Source organism: Ranitomeya variabilis, chromosome 6 (assembly GCF_051348905.1).
Source record: "Ranitomeya variabilis isolate aRanVar5 chromosome 6, aRanVar5.hap1, whole genome shotgun sequence".
In the NCBI taxonomy this organism is placed as follows: domain Eukaryota; kingdom Metazoa; phylum Chordata; class Amphibia; order Anura; family Dendrobatidae; genus Ranitomeya; species Ranitomeya variabilis.
This window is the reverse complement of record NC_135237.1, coordinates 297,535,371-297,553,911: the sequence shown is the minus strand read 5'-3', so window position 1 is coordinate 297,553,911 and position 18,541 is coordinate 297,535,371. Positions and strand designations below refer to the sequence as shown.

Genomic DNA, 18,541 nt, shown 5'->3' with positions numbered 1-18,541 from the left:
TCGCTGGCACAAACCACACATCGCTCTCCTGCTTGATGGCATTCCAGAGCTCCTACGCTGTGTGGCTTCGATTCCCCAAAGAAATTAATTTCAAGACGGCCTGTTGACGTTTGGCCATGGCTGTGCTCATGTCGGTCGTAACAGGTAAACGTTCATCACGGGTCCATGTGGAGGTGGACTGTGACGGCTCCTGCAGCGATGATTCTGAGGAACTGGTGTAAGAGGAGGAGTCAATGCGTACAGAATGGATTCCTGCAATCCTTGGAGTTGGCAGGACACGTCCTGCGCCACTCGCACGATCTGTACCCGGCTCAACGACATTAACCCAATGGGCAGTGAGGGAAAGGTATCGCCCCTGTCCATGTTAACTGGTCCACGCATCGGTGGTGAGGTGGACCTTGCTACTGACGGCATTCAGTAGCGCGTGTTTTATGTGTCCCTCCACATGCTTGTGCAGGGCAGGGACGGCTTGCCTGCTGAAGTAAAAGCGGCTGGGCACATTGTACTGTGGGACTGCCAATGACATCAAGTCACGGAAGCTGTCAGTCTCCACCAGCCTGAATGACAGCATTTCCAGTGACAGAAGTTTGGCAATGCCTGCAGTCAGAGCCTGTGCTCGTGGGTGGTTTGACGAGAAAGGCCGCCTTTTCTCCCATGCCTGTACTACCGATGGCTGTAGACTGGGCTGGGAGTGTGTGGATGACTGGGAAAGTGGTGCTGCGGGTGGAATTACAGCGGGTCTCTGGACAACAGGGCCAGAGGTTCTTCCACGGCGATCCTGGGAGGAAGCCGAACCAGCTGCGTGTGAGCTGGAGGAAGAGGCAACACGAGCTGAAGAGGTGGTAGCTGCCGCTGTTGGTTGGCCTACCTCTTCAGTGTGTTTTTCTAACTCCGCCGGGTGCCTGTTGCGCACATGTTTCCACATGTTGGAGGTATTGAGGTTGCTGACATTTCGACCTCTTTTGACTTTTTGATGACACACGTTGCATCTGACATAGCAAATGTCATCTGCAACTGTGTCAAAAAAGGACCAGGCACTGCAAGTCTTGGGAGCGCCCTTTTTGGCTTTTGGAAGAGACATGCTCCTAACGGGTGCCAAAGCGGAGGCTGCAGGATCCGCAGTCTTCCCCCTCCCTCTCCCTCTTTGGGCCGTACGGGGAATCTCTTCCTCAGAGCTGCTCCCACCACCTTCCTGTCCCTCACGCCAAGATGGGTCAAGGACCTCATCATCTACACTACCCTCTGCCCTCAACTGCTCCTCCTGGGTAGTCTCAGCAGCAGAGCACGCACCAGAAAGTGGCACCTGAGTGTCATCATCAGCGGATGCGGCCTGCGATGTGGTGACCGGAAGCACTGGCCCACCCGCCTCTTCAGAGGAAGAGAGAAAAAGCTGTTGGGCATAACTGCACCCTGCCTCTTCTTCCATTTCTCCAATGCTGCTTGGCTGGCCCCCTGTTTCCAAGCCAAGAGATTCAGAGAACAGAAGTAGAGACGGCTCCTGTCCTGGGCTCTCTGTCTGCCTGGGCAATTTGGCAGGTGGTGAAGAGACAGATGGCTGCTCTCCAGTGCTCTGTGTCTGAGAGGATGTGGCACTAATTGAAGTTGATGCATTAGCTGCCATCCATCCGACAACGGCTTCAATTTGTTCTTCACGCAGCAGCGGTGTATGGCGCTCTGCGACAAAGCTGCGCATGAAGGACTGTTCCCTGGTGAAAGTGGGTGCTGATGAGTCCCCGGTGCCCGCAGCAGGCACAGAATCCCCACGTCCTCTCCCTGCTCCGCGCCCACGCCCACGTGCCTTACTCACTGCCTTCTTCATCTTGGTTGACTGATAAAGATAAGCAGAAAAGTACTAACGGCTTTGTGTGCTTATTCCTGAACAACTCCTAACAGGTATAAGAAACACTAATTTTCTAAAGTGTGGACTAGACTTTAATATGAGCTAATGTGGCCTACACAAATGTTAAGTGGTGTCACTGGTGTGTTTGTTGAACTTTATTATTTATTTATTTTTTGGGGACTGAACTGACAACAGAGAGAGCTGCAGTCACACGGAGACCGTGCAGACAGCTGTAAACGGCGCTGCAAGGCCCAAAAACCCTCCTCTACGTTATCCTATGTAGTGTTTTTCCACAAGTTAGCTGGAGACGGGTGGAAAGACACTAATAGGAATTTTTAGAAAAAATATGCAGCAGCCTGCACTACTTAAAACAAAAGGAAAATTGATTTTATGGTATGACGCAGTGAAGAACCCTGAGCTGGAGACAACCAGGCTATGGCTGCTCACAGACTACAGGGCGAGCTGCAGTCACACGGAGACCGTGCAGACAGCCGTAAACGGCGCTGCAAGGCCCAAAAACCCTCCTCTACGTTATCCTATGTAGTGTTTTTCCACAAGTTAGCTGGAGACGGGTGGAAAGACACTAATAGGAATTTTTAGAAAAAATGTGCAGCAGCCTGCACTACTTAAAACAAAAGGAAAATTGATTTTATGGTATGACGCAGTGAAGAACCCTGAGCAGGAGACAACCAGGCTATGGCTGCTCACAGACTACAGGGCGAGCTGCAGTCACACGGAGACCGTGCAGACAGCCGTAAACGGCACTGCAAGGCCCAAAAACCCTCCTCTCCTTTATCCTATGTAGTGTTTTTCCACAAGTTAGCTGGAGACGGGTGGAAAGACACTAATAGGATTTTTTTGAAAAAATGAGCAGCAGACTACACTACTTGAAAAAAAAAAAAAAAAAGTATGAGGCAATGAACCACCCTCCCTGAACTGAATACAACCAGCTATGGATGGCCTATGTGGCTGCACTCAGACTAGAGAGTGGGCTGCACTCACACACACACACACACACACACAGACCTTGCAGATCGCTGTGAAAACAGCGCTACAAGGCAAAAGCAAGGTGAATAGTAGGTGAACACAGCGGTTGCTAAATTAGCCTTTGAAAAGCACAAAGAAGCAAATCGCTATCTCTAAACTGGCCCTCAGTCAGCAAACAGCGTCCTGTCACTAACTGAATTCACAGCAGAGTGAGCGCAAAATGGCGCCAGCGACTTTAAAACTGCATCATGACATCATTTCAGCAGCCAATCACAGCCATGCCAGTAGTTTCATGCCCTCCATGCTGAACAGGATGTGCCCACACTTGGAATCATTCTCATTGGCTGAATTTGTGCAGTTTGAATCTGGGAACTTCCGATTCCGGTATCCGATACGCGGCAAGTATCGGATCTCGGTATCGGAATTCCGATACCGCTAAGTATCGGTCGATACCCGATACTTGCGGTATCGGAATGCTCAACACTATCCACCACTTAATAGCAGCTTTCTATCAATATATAGTTTGTGCAGAAAGCTGTCAATCAGTTGTGTTTGCGGGGTTATACACAGCTCAGCATTCTGAGCACTGCTAGATCTGCAACAGAGAAGACTGTGATTCTATCATAACTACTGAACCGTCTAAACTAAGTGATGCATTGCTGGTATGAAGGTTTCTATCCCAACATCATGCTGCTGACAAACTACATGGCAAAAAACTTAAGACAGATTCCTTTTCTTGTGTCAATTAATTGTTTGAGATTTTATATAAATTTCCAAAACATAAAGTTTAATCAGTACATAATTAAATGTATTAAACTTCTTTCCACTCCATTTATCATATCTGCCTGATGATTAGAATTGCTTGCAATTTGCCACCGTGTATGAGCGCAGGAAATATCCATCAACTGAGAGCCCAACTCATAATAAAGAACAGTGCAGACTACTTTATAAAGTGCTGTCTTCATTGTTAAATTGTAACAAATGTTCATATATATGAGAATTATGAGGTCCAGGTTGATTTTCAACCACAAGCTCCATAGCAGTAGTAAAATGTTACATTTACGGGAATGCCTCCAGATGTAGCTTTAAGAGTTCACTGCTCCTTCCCGCTGATGTCCTGCCTATCAGAGGCAGCAGTGCCCTCCTGAAACTGACAGTGGCATGGTCACATCACTGGTCTGATCTGTGCTCCATTCCCCTTAGACAACTTTGCCATTGCAGCATGGGAGAAGCGCAGGGGAACTGAAGCTGGCTGAATACAGTGACCAATCACACTTCAGAGTGCCACAAGGAGACATCATGTGCCTCTTGTCTAAGTAACTGTCATGGCTGGGACTACCAGGTGACTGGTAACCTAGTTAATAAGACAATGAAATGTACACTATAAAATTAAAAATCCCTTTAGGCTGTGTGCCCACGTTTCTGCCTCACTTTTTGCCGCAGCAGAAATGCTAAAAAAAGCTTAAAAATGCATTCCCATGCAATCCTATGGGATTCCGCAGTTGCTGTGCCCATGCTGCAGATTTTCCTGCCGCGGAATCGCATGGCGGTAAAATCCACAGCATGTCCATTATTTCTACAGAATTGCGACAATTCTGCCACCATAGGAATGCATTGAAACGCTCATTTTACGCATGTGGCTATGCCCACCATGCGTAAAGTGAGTGCTTCATGTGCGGATGGTACCCAGGGTCTGGAGGAGAGCAGACTCGCCTCCAGGCTCTGGGTACAATATTCCTGTAAAAAAAAAGAATTAAAATAAAAAATAGGGATTTACTTACCTTCTGATGGCCCTTCTGAAGGTCCTTAGCGCAAAGCATCCCTGGGAAAGTAACATACCGGGAGCGCCGCTGAGGAGATTGAGGACAGTCAGAAGGTGAGAATAACCATATTTTTTAATTTTTTTAATTTTTAGCATTCTATCTTTTACTATTGATGCTGCATAGGCAGCATCAATAGTAAAATGTTTGTCACACTTGACGATTGACGATTATCCATTCTTTGTAGGTGAGAAAATGTGCTAAATCTGCAGTGTGTCAAATACTTTTTTCCAGACTGTATGTCAATACGGACAGTGATATACAGTACAGACTAAAAGTTTGGACACACCTTCTCATTTAAAGATTTTTCTGTATTTTCATGACTATGAAAATTGTAAATTCACACTTAAGGCATCAAAACTATGAATTAACACATGTGGAATTATATACTTAACAAAAAAGTGTGAAACAACTGAAAATATGTCTTATTTTCTAGGTTCTTCAAAGTAGCCACCTTTTGCTTTGATGACTGCTTTGCACACTCTTGGCATTCTCTTGATGAGCTTCAAGAGGTAGTCACAGGAAATGGTCTTCCAACAATCTTGAAGGAGTTCCCAGAGATGCTTAGCACATGTTTGCCCTTTTGCCGGTCCAGCTCACCCCAAACCATCTTGACTGGGTTCATGTCTGGTGACTGTGGAATTCAGGTCATTTGGCATAGCACCCCATCACTCTCCTTCTTGGTCAAATAGCCCTTTCACAGCCTGAAGGTGTGTTTGGGGTCATTGTCCTGTTGAAAAATAAATGATGGTCCAACTAAACGCAAACCGGATGGAATAGTATGCCGCTGCAAGATGCTGTGGTAGCCATGCTGGTCCAGTATGCCTTCAATTTTGAATAAATCCCCAACAGTGTCACCATCAAAGCACCCCCACACCATCACACCTCCTCCTCCATGCTTCACGGTGGGAACCAGGCATGTAGAGTCCATCCGTTCACCTTTTCTGCGTCGCACAAAGACACGGTGGTTGGAACCAAAGATCTCAAATTTGGACTCATCAGACCAAAGCACAAATTTCCACTGGTCTAATGTCCATTCCTTGTGTTCTTTAGCCAAAACAAGTCTCTTCTGCTTGTTGCCTGTCCTTAGCAGTGGTTTCCTAGCAGCTATTTTACCATGAAGGCCTGCTGAACAAAGTCTCCTCTTAACAGTTGCAGAGATGTGTCGGCTGCTAGAACTCTATGTGGCATTGACCTGGTCTCTAATCTGAGCTGCTGTTAACCTGCGTTTTCTGAGGCTGGTGACTCGGATTAACTTATCCTCAGAAGCAGAGGTTACTCTTGGTCTTCCTTTCCTGGGGCAGTCCTCATGTGAGCCAGTTTCTTTGTAGCGCTTGATGGTTTTTGCAGCTGCACTTGGGGACACTTTCAAAGTTTTTCCAATTTTTCGGATTGACTGACCTTCATTTCTTAAGGTAATGGTGGCCACTCGTTTTTCTTTACTTAGCTGCTTTTTTCTTGCAATAATACAAATTCTAACAGTCTATTCAGTAGGACTATCACCTGTGCATCCACCAGACTTCTGCACAACACAACTGATGGTCCCAACCCCATTTATAAGGCAGGAAATCCCACTTATTAAACCTGACAGGGCACACCTGTGGAGAGAAAACCATTTTCGGTGACTACCTCTTGAAGCTCATCAAGAGAATGCCAAGAGTGTGCAAAGCAGTCATCAAAGCAAAAGGTGGCTACTTTGAAGAACCTAGAATATAAGTCATAATTTCAGTTGTTTCACACTTTTTTGTTAAGTATATAATTCCACATGTGTTAATTCATAGTTTTGATGCCTTCAGTGTGAATTTACAATTTTCATAGTCATGAAAATACAGGAAAATCTTTAAATAAGAAGGTGTGTCCAAACTTTTGGTCTGTACTGTAAGCTCATGTAAATCTGACTTTATATGCATAGTAATTATTTTAAAATCAACACCAAGCACAGCAAGTCCAATTCATTGTGTCAGTGTGGTCACACTCACTAAAATCCAAAATAAATTGAAACATCCAACAAATGTATTCTTCAAATATTTTTTCCAATAAAGTATGATAGTACAGTTGAGAAAGGATATATACATAAAGTAGTTCACTTTCTATGAATAATGCTACGTTAAATGGACATTGCTGTAGATCCACAGGAGAAACACCTACATGTTGAGATACTGCAGGAGGGGACAAGATGCCTACACACAAGTGTGATGTTTCGGGGATACCATTCCCCTTATTCAATAATGTACAATATGTAGCAATTATAATAGTAATGCAAATCAAAATTCATGATTAGTGTTGAGCATTCCGATACCGCAAGTATCGGGTATCGGCCGATATTTGCGGTATCGGAATTCCGATACCGAGATCTGATACTTTTGTGATATCGGGAATCGGTATCGGGATCGATATTAATGTGTAAAATAAAGAATAAAAAAAAAAAATATATTGATATACTCACCTCTCCGACGCAGCCTGGACCTTACCGATGTAACCGGCAGCTTCCGTTCCTAAGAATGAGCGCTTGAAAGACCTTAGATGACGTCGCGGCTTGTGATTGGTCGCGTGGCGGTCACGTGACTGTAAATAATACATAGGAATATCTCGAAATGATGACATAAACAATAAAGAATACAAATCAAAATGCAAATAAAATATAATGCTACAAAAATGACACAAAAGGAATTGCTGAAGCCAGAATGGGATGTGCAAAAAATAGCTCCATAACAGGAAATCTGATGAAGTGTGCCATAGTCGTTTTTATGTGTGTCCATAAAATTTGTGTACAGCTGTTGGTCAAAGTTTTATATGCAGCTTATAGATTGTAACATTTATTCTTATTATTATTTATGAAATTACCAAATTCTTTATTTGTTAAATTATTTTGTTAAATTCATGTCTGAAACATCAGGAAAAAGATTCCAAAGAGCAAAGAATTAAACACAAAACAAAGAGAAAAACATAAAAGGGAATATTGTAATATGTAAGTTGAACAAGAAAACAGATCTTAAAGAAGACTAAAGATGGGAGAAATTAAGCAGCAAAGTTTGGGGATCGTACTAAACACCTACTGATTAGGCACGATCCCCGAACAGGGACTCCTCCAGGAAGTCCGTGTTACTGTTCAGGTTCGACACCTCGAAAACCAGCTGTTTCTTGTGCTGTCATCTGCATGACAGTGCAACATACAGCAGTGGCTCTAATCATCCATAAGATTAATAGCACCGATCAGAGCGCTGTGTGTTAGGGCTAGCGGAACTCACCGAGTAAATATGGATGTTTATTACTATTGATGCGTTCGCAGCCCGGGGTCCACCGTGCAGGGGAACCTGCTGCTAGTAACTGGTGGCACTATTTGGCGGTATAGACTAGCTCTGTTACCTCACAGAGTAGCCAAGAAAGGAAATCTCTGCGCCCTGTTAGACTTCACAGGAGCACAGGTTAACTGCCCATCAGAGAGCAGTCAGTGGTAATGCAAACATACAATCTCCTCACCGGAGGAGCTGGTATTCTAGGGGCTTATTTCAGCCGGGGCCATAAATCCACGCACACAGTCTCCTCGCTGGAGGTGCCAGCATTCTAGGGGCTTATTTCAGCCGAGTCCATGAACACACATAAATGACCACACTGGTGCATGCACGTAACAGATTTAATACTAGCGCCGTGCAGTCATGAGAGCCTTAAATAGCTGCAGCAAGTACAGGACCTTCCTAGAAGGACCAATGAGAGGCTGCTACAGAGCCTGAGCACCTTCAGGACCTTCCTGGAGGACCAATGGATTTAGCTGCAGTATCTGAACATGTGACCCTCGAACTCCACTGAGAGATCATACTCTGGGCATGCTCAGAATGAGAAAAGCAGGACTTAGTCCCAGAAGCGTCTGTTCGCCGCTGGCAGAAGCTGGAAAAGCAGCAGTAACCCTTTGTACAGAGTCAGACTGAGCAAGACACTGGGACTGACGTCTCCGCTGAGCAGGCTCCACTGAGTCAGGAGAAGAATGGGAGACTGCAGCAGAGATGGCCCGAGATTCCCCCTGTGCAGAGGCGGGAACTTGACCCCTAACATTACCCCCCCTCCTTGGCCCCCCCCTTGGGCCTCACTACACTCAAAGGCAGCAATGAGCTGCGGAGCCTCAATGTGCTCAGCAGGCTCCCAGGACCTGTCCTCAGGACCATAACCCTTCCAGTCCACCAAATAAATTTTTTTGCCACGTACCACCTTGCACCCCAAAATAGCGTTCACCTCGTAATCGTCCATAGACAAACCCAACATCCCGGCAGATGACTCAGAAAACCGGGACATGTATACGGGCTTAAGGATGGACACATGGAAGGTGTCGGTGATACCTAGGCGTGGAGGAAGGGCCAGACGATAGACCACAGGGTTAACCTGTTCGAGGACCTTGAAGGGACTCAAGTAGCGAGGTGCAAACTTAGTGGACTCAACACGCAGCCTGATGTTATGGGTGGAGAGCCACACTAAGTCGCCAGGAGCAAAGGTCGGAGCAGGGCACCGAGGAGGCCCGGATGGCATCCTGAGTGCGGTCCCAAATGTCCCGTGCCTCCACTGCCCAGTCTGCCACCCTAGAGTCAGCAGAAGACATGGGCATAGGCACAGGAACCCGCAGATGCTGGCCATAATTAAGGAGGAAAGGAGTTTGACTGGTGGAGTCGGCTACAGCATTGTTAAGCGCAAACTTTGCCCACGGTAGCAAGGATGCCAAGTCATCCTGCCTGGAAGAGACAAAATGTCGCAGATATGTGACCAGGGTCTGGTTGGCCCTCTCTACCAACCCATTCGTCTCAGGATGATATGCTGAGGAGAGATTCAACTCAATGCTGAGTAGACAACAAAGCTCTCTCCAGAATCGAGACGCAAACTGGGAACCCCGGTCACTGACAATTTTATCCGGCATACCGTGTAGACGAACTATGTGTTTGATAAACAACACCGCCAGAGCCCGTGCAGAAGGTAGCCGTGGAAGAGGCACCAAGTGCACCATATTGGTCGGTGATCACCCAAATAATGGTGCAGCTACGAGACTTGGGTAAGCCCACCACAAAATCCATCCCGACCATCTCCCAGGGCCTATCTGCCACCAGCAGAGGGTAAAGCAACCCAGCTGGCCGTTGACGAGGAGACTTGTTCTTGGCGCAGGAGACACATGCCCGAACATAATCTGCAGCGTCACGGACCATATGAGGCCACCAATATGTCCTTGCCAGTAACTCAGATGTCCTTTTGGTTCCAAAATGTCCACCCACCCTAGACGAGTGAGCCCAAGAGAGAACCTATGGACGCAAACTGGATGGTACAAAAGTCTTGCCCAGAGGCACAGACTCTAGCAAAACCGGGGCCACAGTTCTCAGGCTCTCGGAAGGGACAATAAGCCGAGGCTCCTCTTCCTCCTCCTCAGATGATACCACGGAGCGAGTGAGAGCGTCGGCACGAATGTTCTTCTCCCTGGAAAGAAAATGGAGGGTGAAATGAAACCGAGAGAAGAACAAGGACCATCTGGCCTGGCAAGAATTAAGCCACTGGGCGGTCTGTAAATAAACCAAATTCTTGTGGTCTGTGAATACTTGAAAGGGAAAGCAAGCCACCTCCAAGAGATGACTCCACTGAGAGAAAGCCAACTTCATGGCTAGCAACTCCCTGCCCCCGATGGAATAATTCCTCTCCGCTGGTGTGAAGGTCTTGGAGAAGAAAAAGCAAGGATGCTTCTGACCTTGAGCATCCTTTTGGAAAAGGGCTGCTCCAGCACCAACGGATGAGGCAACGTTTGGCAGGATCCATAGCCAATACCTGGGCGGAGATGATATAGCCCAGGAAAGGTAAAGATTCCTGCTCAAACATACACTTCTCCAACTTTGCATAGAGGGAATTTGCCCGTAAGAGGTCGAAGACTCTGCCAACATCTCTCTGGTGGGAGTCAATATCTAGAGAGTAGATGAGAATATCATCCAGATAGACAATGACCGAGGTGGAGAGCATATCCCAGAAGATATAATTAACAAAGTCTTGGAAAACAGCTGGGGCATTAAAGAGCCCGAAGGGCATCACCAGATAATCATAGTGCCCATCCCTGGTGTTAAAAGCCGTCTTCCATTCGTCCCCCTCATGGATGCGAATTAGGTTGTAAGCACCCCGCAGATTAATTTTGTGAATACCCTTGCTCCCCGAAGCCTATCAAAGAGCTCCGATATCAGGGGCAGAGGATACTTATTCTTAATGGTGATGGCGTTAAGACCCCTGTAATCTATGCATCGACGTAGTTCCCCATTCTTCTTCTGTAAGAAGAAGAACCCAGCCCCTGCAGGTGACACTGACTTCCTGATGAACCCTCTTGCCAGATTCTCTTGAATGTACTGAGACATTGCCTCCATCTCCGGGAGAGATAACGGATAGACTCGACCCCAGGGAGGCTCAGCACCAGGCAATTGATCAATAGGACAGTCATAGGGGCGGTGGGGCAGAAGGGTCTCCGCCGCCTTTTTGGAGAACACGTCCGCATAGGGCCAATATTGCTTGGGGAGAGAGGATAGATCTGCGGGTACCTCAGTAAAGCAACCTGAATGCATTCCCTCTGACACCTAACCCCACAAGATTCACCCCATCCCAGCATTCTGCCTGAGGACCACTCAATATGAGGAGAGTGGTACCGTAGCCAAGGTATCCCCAACAGGACCTCATCAGTTCCCTCAGGAATGATGAGCAGAGATATAATCTCCTGATGGGATGGCAACATGGACAGAGTAAAAGGGATGGTCTGGTGTGTTATCTGTGAGGGCAGTGTCGACCCATTCACCACTCATACCGTCACTGGCTGAGCTAGCATCACCAGGGGTATTGCGTGACGTTGGGCGAAGGCAGAAGACATAAAATTGCCCTCCGCCCCAGAATCCATGCAGAGCTCCACTGAGTGGGTGGATGAGCGTATATTAATTGTTCCCTTAAAGGACAATTTGGAGGAAAACGTTGCCATGTCTAGTGTACCTCCACCTACTACCACTAGACGCTAACGTTTCCTCAACCGCTGGGAACATCTGGTGGCAAGATATCCTGACTGCTGGCAAACATGACAGACCTTGTGTGCACAAGCGGTCCGGGACTTAGATCCCGCTCGTGACACTTCCATGGCCTCATGTGACTCAGGGACCAGGACCGGAGATTCCAGAGGTTTGGCGAAGGTGGGAGCCAGCCGAAACCTCTGCCTACACTGGGCTTGCTCTAACCTCCGCTCGTTAAAATGGAGGTCAATATGAGTGGAGACAGCTATTAACTCCTCCAGTGTGGTGGGAATCTCCCTAGTGGCCAGAGCATCCTTCACGTGGTCAGCCAGCCCCCTCCAAAATATGGGGATAAGGGCTTTATCCGACCTCTCTAGCTCAGATGCTAGGGTATGGAAGTGGACGGCAAAATGGCTGACCAAGGATGAACCCTGAGTCAATGCCAGCAGTTGGAGCGCCGTGTCATGGGTGACTCGAGGTCCTAAAAAGACCTGTTTCAGAGTGCTCAGGAACAGTGGAGCACTCTGCACCACATGATCGCCACGCTCCCACAGTGGCATAGCCCATTCTAGTGCCCTGTCCGACAAGAGAGACACAATTAATCCCACCTTTGCCCGCTCTGTGGGAAAACGTGCAGCTAGGAGCTCGAGGTATATAGAGCACTGACTCACGAAACCCCTACAAGATTTACTATCTCCAGAAAATGTTTCTGGCAGCGGGAGGGGAGATAATGTCAGAACAGGGGTGGCAATGGACAAGGTTGCTGCAGCCACGCTAGCAGCCTGTACAGCAACTGCGGTAACATCCACAACTGAGGTTGTGCTCTCAAAAGCTGCCAACCTACACTCCAGCTGCTGGATGTACTGCAAGGACTGCTGTATGTCTGCCATTTACTAGCCAGACCCTGGCGCTAGTATTCTGTTAGGGCTAGTGGAATGCACCGAGTAAATATAGATGTTTATTATTATTGATGCGTTCACAGCCCGGGGTCCACTGTGCAGGGGAACCTGCTGCTAGTAAATGGTGGCACTATTTGGCGGTATAGACTAGCTCTGTTACCTCACAGAGTAGCCAAGAAAGGAAAGCTCTGCGCCCCAGTTAGACTTCACAGGGGCACAGGTTAACTGCCCATCAGAGAGCAGTCAGTGGTCATGCAAACATACAATCTCCTCACCGGAGGAGCTGGTATTCTAGGGGCTTATTTCAGCCGGGGCCCTAAATCCACGCACACAATCTCCTCGCCAGAGGTGCTGGCATTCTAGGGGCTTATTTCAGCCGAGTCCATGAACACACATAAATGACCACACTGGCGCATGCACATAACAGATTCAATACTAGCGCATGGCCGTGCAGTCATGAGAGCCTTAAATAGCTGCAGCAAGTACAGGACCTTCCTAGAAGGACCAATGAGAGGCTTCTACAGAGCCTGAGCACCTTCAGGACCTTCCTGGAGGACCAATGGATTTAGCTGCAGTATCTGAACATGTGACCCTCGATCTCCACTGAGAGATCTTACTCTGGGCATGCTCAGAACGAGAAAAGCAGGACTTAGTCCCAGAAGCATCTGCTCACCGCTGCCCAGCACTGACTTCAATGGCAGAAGCTGGAAAAGCAGCAGTAACCCTTTGTACAGATTCAGACTGAGCGAGATCCTGGGACTGACGTCTCCGCTGAGCAGGCTCCAGTGTGGCAGGAGAAGAATGGGAGACCGCAGCGGAGATGGCCCGAGATTCCCCCTGTGCAGAGGCGGGAACTCGTGGTTCTCAAGTTTACCTCCGATCACATCTGCATACATCCGCATGGCCTGAGTACCCAATGTTAAAGTTAGGGCATGCAGATGTAGGCGGAGCTGAAGGAAGAGGTGTGGCAGTGGGCATGGCTTCATGGAGGAGGAAGGCTGCCATCTGCAGCCCTACCGAACGCTAGTGTGAAGCCTGCCTTAGCATTCCTGATTCTTCCATTTTTTTTCATTATTTGCTGCATCACTCCATTGGAGAGATATTCACATTAGTTTCTCCTGGAACGTACTCACTGAACTCTCTGCTTGTAGCATTTCTTCAGAGTGTCCTTTGGGGGAAGGCGCTTTCACCCTTCCCTCCCACATGCTGCCAATCACAGCCTGGCGGCTTCTGAAACTGATAGACTAGATCAGTGGCTGTGTCCTGATTGGCAGTGTCTGTGAGGAGGATGAGGACTCACCCCTACAGAAGAAACACTCATTTATAGGGTTGAGCGACCTTAGCTTTTTTAGGATCGAGGTGGGTTTTGTGAAACCCGACCTTCTCGGATGTCGGATCGTATGGAATCGGCCGATTCTACTGTAAAGTCGGGATCCGGACCCGGAACACGAAACCCAATGTATGTCAATGAAATTATTTTTTTTATTCTCTCTCTCTCTCTCTCTCTCTCTCTCTCTCTCTCTCTCTCCCCTCCGTGCAAGGCATATGTTATTTTTTTGACTCCGGAAATTACTACGTCCGAAAACGTAACATAGCACTATGATGCCGCAGGAGCCGGAACCTATGTCATCACGCTGCCCACAATTAATTGGCTCAAAAAAATGGCGGGGAAGGCGTCATTCGAAACGCGACTTTGGCGCCAAGTTCGCGTTCCACGTGGCCGACCCACACTGGGATCGGATCGGGTTTCATGAGACGCCGACTTTGCCAAAAGTCGGCGACTTATGAAAATGAACGACCCGTTTCGCTCAACCCTACTCATTTATACTGTGGGCAGAGATTTAACATCCTGCTGTCCATAATAAACCAAGAGAAATATCTCTGCAAGGGAGTGATGCAGCACAAAACAGAAAAAGTGGCAAAATCAAGGAGCTCAGGGATTTTTACAAAATACTTAACTCAATCTTGTGGAGCAAGTGAAATGTATAATTTAAAGAGAGAATATAATATAATATAATGCTACATTCGGACATAAGTTTCTCCAGTACCTGTTCTAATCATGTTTCTAATAGAACACTTACCTATTATAATCTATGGACCTGTCACTTGCCCTTTTTTTTATTTTGACTGTATGTCCACAAAAAAAATCACAGAAACATGTCTATTTTTTGTCAGAATCACTGATGAAAATTATCCCTACAACTATATGGGTCTGTCAGAAAGCATTCCAATGGCATTAGTGTGCAATGCATGTGCTGTTTGTGATTAATACTGCAATGGGTAGCAGAAGCTTTACATTTTATTGAACAAATTTTTTCATCAGTGACACCCACTTATGAAACACTAATGACAAAAAGAGTCTCACTCCCAATACACTGATGGAACTCGGACCATTTTTTGCATATGTGAAAAATCACTGATTTCTGAAAGAGACCTTACACATATGCATTAACATAATAACCACAGTTTTTAATTTGCACAGAATGGTGAGATCCATCTTAGGATTCTTCAAGCATAGTATGAAGCCCATTCATGAGAATATCTGTAGATGTTCCTGGGCTACAATCCAACAAATTACTATAAAAAGACTGATTCTCATTAAAGCATCAAATTCCCTCCAAATCTGCCTAGAACGTTACACTTAGCGCTTCTAAAGTACAGGGGTTTCAGCTATATAACACTTTAATTAAGATTAAAGGAGTTTGGTTGTGTTATTAAGTCCAAGCTCGTGAAACCACACCAATGTTCTTATAGACATCTTTTTAAGCATAAAACAATACATGTGCTACAGTACATGTATGGATTCTCATTTAACATTAAAGGGGTTGTAGTGGACTAACATCACCTTTATGCTCTGCACATAGGATAGGACATTAAGCCTCTGTGTCTGTACTGTTACATACTTAGGCAGTTAACTGGTTCATGCAGCTTTACATGAACACCCGAGCCTTACACTATGGCTGGTCCAAATAACTAAAGCAATTGTTACCATCCACCTCTTGTGTCTCCCCTTTTCCTCATAGATTGTAAGCTTGCGAGCAGCAGGGCCCTCATTCCTCCTGGTATCTGTTTTGAACTGTGATTTCTGTTATGCTGTAATGTCTATTGTCTGTACAACTCCCCTCTATAATTTGTAAAGCGCTGCGGAATATGTTGGCGCTATATAAATAAAATTATTATTATTATTATTATTATTAATATAACATTGGTGGTGGGTCCGACATTCGCCTCACTCACTATCAGCTGTTATATGCTCTGAAGGAAGCTGGGTGCAAACTAAATATGGAGCCAGAACAGGGCTGCTCCAAACATTTCATGACCTATCCCATTAATATGAATAATACGTAATGTGAATTACAGAGAAAGGTACTAAACAACACTGAGGAACACAATTTAGATCTGACACTTGTTTTTGCTTAACTGTTGGCATCAGAATCCAAAAGTGACCTGTTTTTTTTCTATCACAACTATTTAAGCTACAGGATACCCTTCCCAGTGTCCCCAAAACCATAAACCATGTACATGCAATGGGAAATATTGCAAAAAATAACCCAATTTTAATGTTAGCTATTTTAAATAAAAGCTATTTTGCTCATACAAAGAATATGATGTTACTGTAAGTCAAAATATGAGCAAGTAGTACAGATACGTAGAATCTAAGGTAAAAATGTATGCCTACAGCTTTTCCTGGAGTGTTTAGCCTGTGGACAATCTCGCTTGATGCTCCAACAATAGTCAGCCATCATATGTTCATCCCATCTACCCTAATACTGCAATGACCTTCAAATTTTGGTGGAATTTTTCACCTTACTCATCACTGACTGAACCAACATTTTCATTGAAGTTAGCAAGATGGCTACACCGAAAAGTCACCTTTTTTTTTTACCTAAAACTGACCAGCCACTATGATTCTCCAGGTTATTATGAGTTCACAGACACCAAACATGTCTACGTTCTTTTTTTGTTTAAGTGCTGAAAAAAAAAAAAACTTTTTGTTTTAATGGCACCATTTTCCGAGACCTGTAGAGTCTCTATTTTTTGTGATCTGGGGCTGGGTGTGAGCTTATTTTTTGCGTGTCAAGCTGACATTTTTATTGATACCAAGTTGGTGATCTTTTGATCGCCCATTATTGCATTTTATTGCAATATAGTGGCGACCAAAAAAACTTAATTCTGGCATTTTTTATTTTTTTCTCTTTACACAGTTTAGCTATATGGTTAATTATTTTTTTATATTTATCGATTGGGTGATTCTAAACATGACAATATTAAATATGTGTATATTTGATTTTTTTTGTTGCTTTATTTTGAATGGGGCGAAAGGGGGGTGATTTGAACTTTTATTTTTTTTATACCTTTAAAAACTTTTTTAACTTTTTGCATGCTTCAGTAGTCTCCATGGGAGACTAAAAGCAGCAGTACTTTGATCGCCTCTGCTACACACAGGCAATGATCAGATCGCCTGTGTGTAGCAGAAATCAATTTGAAAATGGGCCCGCCACATCTGTGCAGTAGCAGCTATTGGTGTATATAGCTGTGATCCAATAGCTGCTACTGCGCATGCATGAGCGGGGCCATTTTACTGGAGAAGTAAAAAAAATCCTCTTCCAAGATGGCGCCGCACATGCCGAGCTCCATTTTCAAACATATTTTTTTTCTAGCTGAATAACATCAAGAACATGTATTATTGGGTAATGAAACATGTGATTATACATTAGAGCACCTGCCTGCAGAAGGTTTTTTCTAAGTATGTACAGATATTAATTATGCAAACTAGGGGGCAAATCACTGAGGGATTAGTGACCTGTCAGCAGTCTGCATTATGAATATCTAATTAGAGCACCCCATGAAGACCCCCACAGGCTGCCCTGGAGCATGAGTATAGCATTAACTAAAAACTGAAAATAAAGATTAAACAACAACCACAAGATGGATTTCATCAACCAAGATATCATTGTAATCAGTATAACGGCGCCAACATGACACTGTCTTTAGGTAATGGAGCACAATCCCGCTGACAGGTTCCCTTTAACCACATTATTTATATTGTCCATTGAGCAGTAAAATTGACCTAGTAGTTTCATTCTCAAAATCAGTATGGATTCGGCATTAACAAATTTTGCTCTTTTGTTTTTTAATCCCCCTTCTAAGAGCCATAACTTTTATTCTTCATTCATTAACAAAGCAAAGTTCATTGTGTAGTAAAAATGACTTGGTAGCTTGATTCTCCAGATCAGCTCAATTGCAGTATTACCAAATATACTGTATATATAGAGAGTATTTTTTTTACTTTGCTGCATTTAAAATGAAACTTAGTTTGTGTCATCGCTTTCTAATGCTACACTTTTTTTATTTTCCTCATATTTTTATTGGTACTGTCTTGAGGTGTACATGACTTTTTGATAGTTTTTAATCAATTTTTGGTAGAGAGGCGATATAACTGAAAAAATGCAATTCTAGCATTTTGATTTTTCATATTACGATCGTGTCTGTATGGGTTCAGTCATTTTATATTTGAAAGATTGGAGTTTAATGAACATGGCGATAACAAATATGCTTGCTAAAGACTCTTAGGAGGAGCTGAAATGTATCAATCTGACATGAATTAGTTGCTTTTGATTATCTGCTGGAATGCAGCTTTCTCCTCTGTCATTAACTATTATAATTTGAGATTTGGGGTTGACTATGTGGAAGCTCTGTGTGCACCCATACAGAGCGAATATTACTGTGTTGCTCCTATCTTCTCTTCAACTTTTTCTATATAGAATGATAAATTCACATATATGAACATCCCATAGATTGCAAAGATTGATAATTTTATCCTGCACTCTTGCAGCAAAGATGAATTAAGTCATAGGCTTAAAAAAGCAGAGCAAATTAGCTTAATATATTCTAAACATAGTAAATGTTCACACACTGAGTCATTAACCACGGAAAAATTCTTTCACATTTTTCTGGAGATAGACAGTATGAAATTCAGTCAGCTTTGAATTTTAATAT

At 44.9% G+C, this 18,541-nt stretch overlaps 1 protein-coding gene across 1 annotated transcript in view; it reads left to right on the top strand.

Annotated features, from left to right (window-relative positions):
• Positions 1–18,541, top strand: part of CDH12 (cadherin 12) — a 1,379,166-nt gene that overhangs the window by 1,019,394 nt on the left and 341,231 nt on the right. The gene's annotated exons all lie outside the window — the stretch shown is intronic.